This window comes from Helianthus annuus, chromosome 3, assembly GCF_002127325.2.
Source record: "Helianthus annuus cultivar XRQ/B chromosome 3, HanXRQr2.0-SUNRISE, whole genome shotgun sequence".
In the NCBI taxonomy this organism is placed as follows: domain Eukaryota; kingdom Viridiplantae; phylum Streptophyta; class Magnoliopsida; order Asterales; family Asteraceae; genus Helianthus; species Helianthus annuus.
In genome coordinates this window covers 151,601,222-151,611,725 of record NC_035435.2, presented here as the reverse complement: position 1 = coordinate 151,611,725, position 10,504 = coordinate 151,601,222, and the positions used below count along the sequence as shown (strand labels likewise).

The following is a 10,504-nucleotide window of genomic DNA, read 5'->3' as shown; positions in this document are numbered from 1 at the left end:
AGGTATTACTGGTTGTGCCGGTGGCGGAGGTGGTGGCGTAACTGCCTCAAAGCGTGAATCCTCAGAGGGATCCTGTGGATGTCTCGGTTGTTGAGATGTCTGTCGAGATGGCGTGTAGTACCATTCATGTCGGTCAAACATCGCTTGGAAACTGTCAGGTCCTTGATAGGGCGTTCCATGGAAGGATGACCCATCAGAAACTTCTATCGGATGCGTGGGCGTACCACGAGCTGGTTCAGTAGGATCCTCATCTTCCTCCATGGGATCTTCCGAAAAGTGGTCTTGTGGACCAAGCGGAACAAAACCTGAAGGTTCCTGTATGTAGTCAGCCGGATTAAACTGACCTATGTAGTAGGGAGTAGGGTCGTCGTAATTTCGATGCGATACCGAACGTTGTAGAGGTATGAAGGAAGGTTGTGGGTTGTTGGGATCATTTTCTGAGTCTGGCCCAAAGGAGTGCCGGTAGGATGGCGTCGAGCTGTGCGAAGTGGAATGCCTCGCTGGTTCGTAAAGATCTCTTCGTCGTTGTGGTTCTTCGCTCCTTGTCATCGAAGGCTGTCTTGTACCAGATGGTCCAGCTTCGTTATCGTGATGTGTCACGATTTCTCCTCGGCCTCTTCTTCCCCTTCCTCTTCCTCGGAATATAACAGGTGGCATTTTCCTGCTTAAAACTTATTAAAAATCAAATCAAAAATAAAGACAAACAGGAGTATCAATCCGAATTTGTCCTAAGTTCTTGTCTAGACTCAAGTATGTGCAATTGTGTCATTGAGATTAAACACAATAGGATAGTGTTTAATTCACTCAATGTTGGCTCTGATACCAACCTGTCACACCCCAATTTCCACGTGTCTCACCGGTGGGCCCGGTGGGGGATTACCGTGACGATGTTGGCAACAATATAGTCAAACCACACAATTATATAATGCACAGCGGAAGCATAAGATAAATATATAAATTTCAACCTCTGATCGTAATATCAAAATGTATTACAGGGGTTGAATACATCCACAGTGGATCGTATATAAACATAAAGTGTTGTTCCATCAGATACTGCAATCAAGCTTGCGAGGCTTATCCCGACGCTAGGGAGCTAATACCAGCCAATTTACGTTTAGGTACCTGCACTTAATCTTTTTGGGGAAAATACGTCAGTTTACACTGGTAAATACATTCAACTGACACATTTGAAAATGTTTATTAAAATTGATTTGAATGCACAAGGCACAAACTCTTTTATAACTTGGGAAAATTCATAATGATCTTGTGAACGTTTTACATGTTCTTTTATGCGTTCAGTAGCCCGGGTCGTGCCGGGTTAAAGATTTATAGACACACCACGTTTGCGTAAAACCGTAGTACAAAAACCAACGGCTACGTCTTTTAATTTTAATGTCGACACTTTATACCGGGTGTACGCCTACACCGAGATGTCGATGGTCGTGGCCATTTCGTAAAATGATGCCAAGGATATCCGGGACAACGGTCATTAAACCCCCCAAAGGCTTATAAGCAACAAAACTGTTTAAATGAGCCAATCATATTTAATCAATTAACCACCTAAGCGATGGAATTATATAATGCTCAATCAAGCGGTATTAATATACCGTAACCCAAGCCCATATAGGGGAAATAAGTTAAAGTATTTACCTTTGCAAGTATAAATCCTTAATTTAGATCAAGTCACCGATAGCTTTTACTGGGGCTCCTAATCTGGAACGAAGGTTTTAATTAACCTCTTAGAATCCTAACGGTCCTTATATTAGCCGTAGCTTAAACCGGTTGATTCCGATACATAGATATGGTTAATTCGCACGAAAAGGCGAAAACCGAGAATGGAGTATGATTTGGACCCAACAAGTTCAAAGACTTGTTTTATATGGGTTTATAGTTCATACTCTGGATTTTGGGGTTCAAATAATATAATTTGACCCATATCGGCTATTGCACGAAAACTAGCTCCATGAGCCGTACCGTGTGCGCAAATAGGCGAAACGGTTAACCATAAGTGTCCTATGCTTATTTCCTAAGTCAATATGCCTTAAAAGTATTTTGGTATCAGTAGGATACCTTCCGTAATGCCCGTAACGAGTTTAAGTTTATATTATGCCCCGTAGGGGCTTTTCGGTCATTTTAAAGACTTAAAAAGGGCTTTTCGAGTTCTACAGGAAATCTGAGTTTCCCGAACAGCTTATAAAGCTTAAAATACTTTATTTATTATTTAAAACCAGTGGCAATTGGAATCGGGTCAAAAGACCTTGTAGAACTCCCGTTTTGGCCAAAAAGGGCGTATTCGGTATTTACCGAACCATAGCCATAACCGCAGGTTATGAGCAAGGTAAAAATTATTAAAAATCTTTAAAATTCCCAAAATATTATTTTACCACAGTGGGTAAAAGTTTTGGTGACGAAACTTGGGTTAGATGGGCGTTATGCTAATTGCGCCGTTAATTACAAAACTTTCTTAAAAGTGCGCCTTTTAGCATAACTCTCATTCTAGACCTCGGATTGACGTGAAACTTTAAGGACATGCTTATAATTTAATAAGCAAGGTTTTGGTCCGTTCACATGTCCGAAATACTCGTTTTAATTTTAAAAGGCCGTTACGGTCAACTTTTAGGCGAATGACGGGATTGCGCAAAAGACTCGGATAACTCATGAACCGACCACAGAGGTTTATACCAACATGTGACCTGGTCCTAAGAGAGTCCTAAGGTATATTTATACCTCACTAAAACGGGTCAGAACTGAAGTCAAAGCAAAAGTCAAACTTTTGCGACTTTCGGCTCCGAACCGGTTCAATATAGTAAATGATCGATTCAAACGAGCGCAAACAGGTTTATATACTTATTATCATGTTTTATGATTGTCAAAACAGGTTCCATGACATATACATTACAGATTATGCATAAATCGCTAAAATAGCTTTCTGTTGACTTTTTAACCGCACGTTTGACTCGACATTTGACATAGTTAGAGTGGTGTTCAGGGGGAACCATTTTAGAGGTTTATTACCCACATAAATACCAACTCATAACCACTTTTGATTCGTCATAAGACTGAACCGTTACTGATTTATTGTAAAGTCAAACCGTATTTACGACGGTTTGGTTCTTAGCCATTTACTAAGGAAATGTGGAACCACAAAGGGTTAGATCACTTACAGAGGTTGTGTTCTTGCTTATGGAGCAGAGATGAGGACTTGAGAGCACTTAGAATGATCAAAGATGTGAGTTTTGAGTGTGGTGAACTTATGTTTACAACCTTGCTATTTATAGCCAATGTTAAGGTCCAAGATCATCACAACTCAGCCTATACTGATCATGGATGATGGGCATATGTCCCCTAAGGTGTATGGGTCAAATGTAGGGTGCCCATGCCTCATTTATTGGCTCATGATCGTTCAAATGCTTCAAAAGGCAAGTAACTACAATAATTCTGCATCTGGGCGTCTAATGCGGCCCGCATGGAGGTTCCATGCGTTTACAATGCGGGCCGCCTGGGATTTAAAGATCAGACGTATAGTTGAGGAGGCTCGCGGCCCGCCTCAACTTAACCCAATATGCAACGCGGGCCGCGTGGGGTTAAGATTTCAGAAATTTTAAATCTTTTGTCATGATTACAGAATCTGGTAATTAATATCGAAATCTTTCGTAATGATTTACCTGACCTTTCGGTTTTGAAGGGGTAACTTTGCGGTTTGGCCCTCGGTTATTTACCGATAGGGGCCTCGTGTTATTTACCCGCATTATTAAGTCCCCGGTTTATTTATTAATTATATTGGAAAGCCTTAACTTTCACTGTTAACGCTTTTAACCCTTCTTCTACGAATTCGGTCGTAACTTTCTCGTTTCATATCGAAACTTCGCGAAACTCATATATATTATTTTAGTGAGGGTATAATACCGTTACAAAGTCTTTGGAACGTTAAAGGGTCACTCAGAGGTATTATTAAACATGTTGACACAGTTAACCCCTGTAGTTTGTAATCTCTCACTTTCTTTCGCGTTTTGTTTTTGTACGATCTATAATTTATTCGTTTGAAGGTTTAAGCATTATTTAGGGATACTATACAGTATATTTACCCTTGTTGACATTTTATAACCCTCGAATTTATATACTTTCAAGGTTTGTCAAAATTAGTCCTTTATTTATTATAGATGCCACGTGTAAACAAATGACACGTGTTAACACATCATTGGACACAAAATTTCGAGGTGTTACAGTTTTCTGTTTTTTTAACAGTTTCTATTTTTTTTAATAATGTTTTCTGTTTAAAAAAATAGTTTCTATTTTTTTTAAAAGCAACACTATTATGTTTTTATTAAAAAAACTGTTTAAAAAAAACAGTTTCTGAATTTTTTTATAAAAAAAGAATTCTGTTTTTAAAATAAAAAAAACAGTTTTAAACTTTATAAAAAACGTACCTTTTGAATGAAACAACCATTGAACTTACTAATTTTCCCGTTCAAATCCGTCCATTTCGACGTCATTTGGTCCATGTTTCGTTCCGTTGAACCGGGAAGTTGGCTAAAATGATTAATGACCCGTCTCCAAAACATATCCTTTATTTGCTCGTTGGTACGTTTCTTGTTTTCGGAGATGTGCAAGTACGCCTTCACCAAGGCGACCTCCACCTCGCTCGTTTAATTTTTTCCAAACGGATGACGGGACAACTTCTTGAACGTCATCGTTTTCTTCTTCCTCTTCTTCTTTTTCTTCTTCTTCTTCTTCTTCTTCTTCTTGTTCTTGAACGTAATCATCATCTTCATTGTCGTCGAGACTTGGTTGTGGTTCACGATACGCACGTGCAAATTGACGGATGAAGGTGTCATCTTTTAGTGGGTAGAGCTGGTGGGATTGGGTTTGAAAGTGTGGATACGATTGGGGTTGAAACTGGTGAGATTGAAACGGTAGAATGAACGGTTTGTTTTGGTACGCTTGTGATTGAAAGGGTGGATATTGTTGGGTTTGAAAGGGTGGATATTGTTGGGTTTGAAAATGTGGGACTTGGTCGGGTTCGTCTTGCAACCTAAAGCGCGTCGAGTAGCCAAGATTCGCTCGAACCTTGGGTCTTACGAGATTTTTCTTCGTACCCGAACTTCTTTTTTTCGAACCCGCACCTCTCTTGCTTGAACCTTCCATGTTTGTAGTAAAATTATTTAGATTGAGTTGGAGAATTTTTAAAATGAAATGGAGAATGTTTTGATTTTCTGGAGTGAGTGGGGGGAATGTTTGATGGATTTTATATAAAAACCTTCAAAGAAGAAAAATACCCCCAACGTTCATATTTTCCCCCAAACGGTCAATTACAAACGGCCCTTTTCCATTTTCAACGCATGATTCTTTCCACGCGTTATGGATGGTAGTGACGGTGGTGTGCAATTGTCAACAACGAGTGATGGTTTATCCATCACGTAGCACTCCCAGTCCTCTAAATTTATATTTTCGGGACATCTTTGTCTACTGGCACATGGCACACAAATTTTGAGATACGGCCATGCATTGTGAGGGACCCTTCTCTATGCACCTACTCGAATGAGAAGTCTTTACATGAAATTTACATCAAGGAACTATCATTTTTGATTTTATATGAACCACAATTATCATGTAATCAGGTTCATTTTTCTATGCATAAAAAGTATTGGTTCTTATCGGGTAATGGATCCGTAAGTTTTTTTACGGTTATGAGTTATCATCGTGTTGAAGTGACTCTATCAACTTGGAAAACATTTTTGGAGTTGGGTCATTGAAACTAACTAAAATCTAATCTAATCTATCTAAATATGATAATAGACAAAGTGAATGAACAGTGCATATAGGTGGTTGGCAGTATTCTATTGGACCATATTTTTCTTACCACGTGTTTCTTTTTTACATCCCCTGAGTTGCCACGCATCAGTTCAAATAACCTGCATAAAAACTCACCGCCACCGCAAATGAAATCTGAGAGAGAAGTGAAGGCGGTAAAACGGCGATAGAGAGAGAGGGGGCGTGAAAAATCATCGTCACCGGTCAAGCTCTGTCGCTGAACCTACAGATCCCGTTTTCTCATCCCACCGACTTCTTCTCCGGCCACTCAATCCGCCTCTTTCACCGTCATTGGAGGTAACTTCTGCTTCTAATCCTTCTCCGGCATCAATTGTCCGTTTTTTATTTCAACTACTTCCTTTATTCAATGCCTTCTTGTATTTGGAGGTCTGGGGCTGAGGGTCTGTGAGTTAACTGGGGAGACAGCAACTGATTTGAAATTACTTGAAAAGGGACAGGTGATAATCAGCACTCCTGACAAGTAGGATGCATTATCGCGTCGCTGGAAACAACGGAAACATGTTCAACAAGTCAGTCTTTTTATTGTTGACGAGTTGCATTTGATTGGAGGGCAAAACGGTCCGGTTTTGGAGGTTATAGTGTCCAGGATGAGGTACATTGTATAAACCCTAGATTTCAATGCATATTGTAACATTTATGTGTAATTAGAGTTTACGGTTACTGAAAATCGAAGAAACACTTCAGATCTGTTTTTTAGAAGGTGGATAGTTTTATTCGGACTTTTAGTTCATTTTTGAATTTTGTCTTTGTAATGAAGGCAATTAAGTCACTTGAAGGTAGAATATGTAGTTTGATTTGGATTGATTGTAGTGTTGTGTGAGAAATTGTTGAGGAGATTTTAATTTGAACTCGAACTAAAGATTAGTTACAGTAGATATAGGATTTGAACTAGAATGAAGAGTAGGAAGTTGAATTCGTGTTTTTTTGGTTTTTTTGTTTATTGAGATTTGTTGTTCTAATGGGTGCGATTAGGTCACCTGAAGCAAGAATATGTAGGCCGGTCCGGATTAGTTGCAATGATGTGTAAGAAATTTGTTGAAGAGATTCGACTTTGAACTCTAACTGAGGGTTATTTACGACTAACACTACAAAATGTTAATCATGTTCTGTAGATGCATCATGATAGTCGACTGCATTTCATCGTCATTAAGAGTTAGTTATGATAACTTACTGTTACATTTTCTTGTAGATTTAGAATTTCAACTAGAGTGAAGATTAGGAGCTTAGAAAGTGTCGGCAAGAAGGAAAAATCAGCAACGATAATAGATATAAACTACGTTTTAGCATAATTAGAAAGTTTTCTTATAAGTTATTTATTTGATTGATATTGTATTTTGGATTTGTAGCTTAAATCGCGGTTGATTTTATGCCTCACAATGAGGCTGATCAAGTAGATTACATGGCAGAATAAGGGTGCATGTCGGATTTTGTAGAGAATGTGGAAGAGGAAGAAAACGGCGGTGGAGATAGATCCTCTTCCTGCCATCGCCATTCATGCCCCCCACCATTCATACCCAAATCTCCAATTCGCAGAGTGGTTGCGCAGTGATGGAGGTTGATGTGACGACGGTTGTTTTGTGGTGGTGGTTGTGCGACAATGATAGAGGTATGACATATATGGTCAGTTTGATTTTTTTTCATGCTGTTAAATTAGCAACATAGGGCTTGTCGGTTTAGGTTTTGTTCATAATCTATCATTGAACGTAGTGTAATATGCTCGAATTTCAAATTTTTAATACATAATAGCAGACAAAGGTGATGGATACGTTCTCTGATCAAGCGAGAAGTGGGAAGGATATTTAAGTCATTACATGGGGCAAATTTAATATGGTAATTTTATTAAGTGTGTAGAAATGCGAACATAAGTCGAAGGGCGGTAACTACCATGAGTTCCTTCATAATTTGCGTTTTTATTAGGTGATGATAGATGTTAGCTGATGGGAATTGGTGGGATTTTGAGAGGATTGAGATCACTAGACAACCCGATTGTATGTTTGTCCATGGCTTCATGAACTCTAGCGAGGTTTAAGATCCCTCGACAGTTGTACATCTTGGTAATCCATAGTAATCGTCGGACATTTACTTCACGCTTGTACATGGTTTGAGCTATGTGATACACTGTAGTATTACATCCTGGATAAGGTACATTATTAAAATATATAAATTTCTACTTCTAAAGAATGTATATTCAAACTTAATTTATTGATATAGTTTTTTTGGACATGTTAGGCATCCCTGAGCTATCTCATGAAGCATCAAGCATTTACTTCTGGTGCTTAACACAAAACCCTGAATATTGCAAGCAATGGGTAAGTTCCAAGTTTTCTTACGAAATCGAGACATGTTATTTATATTTTTGTTAAAAAGCAACACATTGGTATTTGAGTAAGTTATTTATATTTGTTTTAAAAAGCAACACATTGGTATTTGAGTAAGTTTCAGTTAATTGTGGTTTCATTTGGGATGCATTTTAATCATTTGGGATGCATTTTAATAACCTGTGTGTAACCACCACTTAGCACGTCAAGCCATTTTAGTAACCTTTCTTGAACTCATGTCTTTGGTATCATGCGGTATGAAAGTTGTAATATGTTGGTTTATGTGTACAGACATAATACACTAAGAGCTTTAATAGAGTCAAATATATATGATCTAAACACATAATACACCAAGAGCTTTAGTAGAGTCAAATATATATGATCTAAACACGTTATAACATACGATAATTTGTTTAATACACTTAAGAGCTTACGATAATTTGTTTTTTTCTCTAAAAGTATTTGATTGGGTTAACGGGTTGATGTTTTAATTGTAAATCTTTTAATGGAGTTTGTTTTACGCTTGAGGATATGCTAGATGGTTTGTGACTTTGCTTTCGGAAAATTCTACATTGAATATACATTATCTGGTTCAGTTGTGCAAATGGGTTTTCTAGCAGCTTTTAAGAGATACAAACCCTCAAAAGGAGCTACGGATGCTCAAGATCCACCCAAAAGCATTTAACTTTCTACAGATCAAGTTAAATTGTCATATGACTGGATTACGAATAGAGCCAAAGGTTTTGATATAACATAGTGCAGCAACTGGAGACATTTCAACATTAATGTTTAGGCGACCTATGTTTTTTCTGTTTGGTCATGTATTTTATTTTTTTCTGTAGCTTGTATCACTATCATGCCGATGTAGTATCTTGCTATGTCGGTGGTTTCACTTTGTTGATAATAATAGTCTCCGTTGCCTTTAAAAAATATAGATGTAAATTACCTTATCTATTTTTAGGGGCCGTTTGACAAATCTGAATGGTTAAGTGCTGAACCAGTAAGAGGTCTGAATGATTAAGTGTTGAATCAGTAAGAGGTCTGAACCATTAAGAGTCAGTATAATGGTTAACCGTTCAGAGGCAAATGTCTAACCAATTCAGATTAGAGGTCTTAACCATTCAGACTCAGTATAATGCTTAACCATTCAGACTCAGTATAATGCTTAACCAATTAGAGGCAAATGTCTGAACCATTCAGACATTTGCTTATGAAACAAACAGTCCGAACCATTAAGTGCTGAACCAGTAAGACGTCTGAACCATTAAGAGCCTCATTAAGAGGTAAACAAACAGCCCCTTAAACAATTTGTATCAACTTTATTCGTACAAGTAAAATGCTTAAACCGATTCGGTTTAGCGCGCCGCAACGCACGCAAGGTATTAACCTAGTTACTATATGATAATTTACAAACTGAATGAACAGTATTTCATTCCGTGATTTTTTTAATTATTTAATTAAAATGTGGTTTTTTTTTATATTGGAGCAATACCTTATATTCATTTATTAGACTATGAGGTGTGAGGTGAGGGTTGAGGCATGGTTTGGGTACAAATGCTCAAGTCACCACCCCAGGTGGGTTTGAGTTTCGGCGTGGCCCCTTGGGCGGGAGTTTCAGCCCGGGCGTTGGGCATGCCTAGCGTTCCTCCGTGACCGGCTCTCATTGGCTGGGTTGGCTAGGCCATGGCGGCTAGGTTTAAATTTTAAAAAATAACCGTTTGGCCAAGCCAAACGGTTCACCCAAGTCGCTATAAAACCCCCCCCAACCCCACCGCCTGTCCACATCGCTACCCCAACCCTTCACTCCATCTACCCGAACCCGCTACCCACACTTGATACCGGCACAACGCGATGAAGGGCCGCCAACCCGGTGAGACCCGTTACTGGCCGGAAGCTTTCGCTAGCTACCGGCACAACGTGGGGAACGACCGGCACAATTTAAATGCGTGCCAACACAAGTGGCGTGAGCTACGACCGAAGCTCGACCGTTTTAAAGCCTACTACGATAGCGTCCCGGGTGGTGATATAAGTCACGAAAACCGGGTGGCGGTGTCCAACATCGAGTTCCGGGGCAAGGAGCGGAAGCCGTTTGACAAGCTCGCCCTGTTCGAAATCTACCTAACCTTTAGGCTTTTTTTTTTCTTAAACGACCCAACAAGTCACTCACCAGCGGGGAGGCTCGAAGTCCACGTGTCAACCCATGCCCCAAACATGAATCCTGTAATTTTTAGGGTTATTAAGTGGTGAAACAAGAGTTAGGGTCTACATTCAGTCTTTGCAAGAAGTGAGACAGTTAAAACAAGAGTTGCAGGATGATGTCGATCGAAAACACCAATGCCTTTCGCGCAACGAGC

At 39.2% G+C, this 10,504-nt stretch overlaps 1 long non-coding RNA gene across 8 annotated transcripts; it reads left to right on the top strand.

The window, feature by feature from the left end:
* Positions 1–5,892: 5,892 nt before the first annotated feature.
* LOC118490205 lies at positions 5,893–9,080 on the top strand. 8 transcript variants are annotated; one of them, XR_004888622.1, is made up of 7 exons: positions 5,893–6,108; positions 6,199–6,424; positions 7,179–7,438; positions 7,588–7,662; positions 7,750–7,974; positions 8,062–8,141; positions 8,747–9,080. It is a non-coding gene; the product is annotated as an uncharacterized LOC118490205 (long non-coding RNA). The 8 variants fall into 8 exon arrangements; XR_004888621.1 differs by having other exon boundaries at positions 7,582–7,662; XR_004888620.1 differs by having other exon boundaries at positions 7,579–7,662.
* The last annotated feature ends 1,424 nt before the right edge of the window (positions 9,081–10,504 follow it).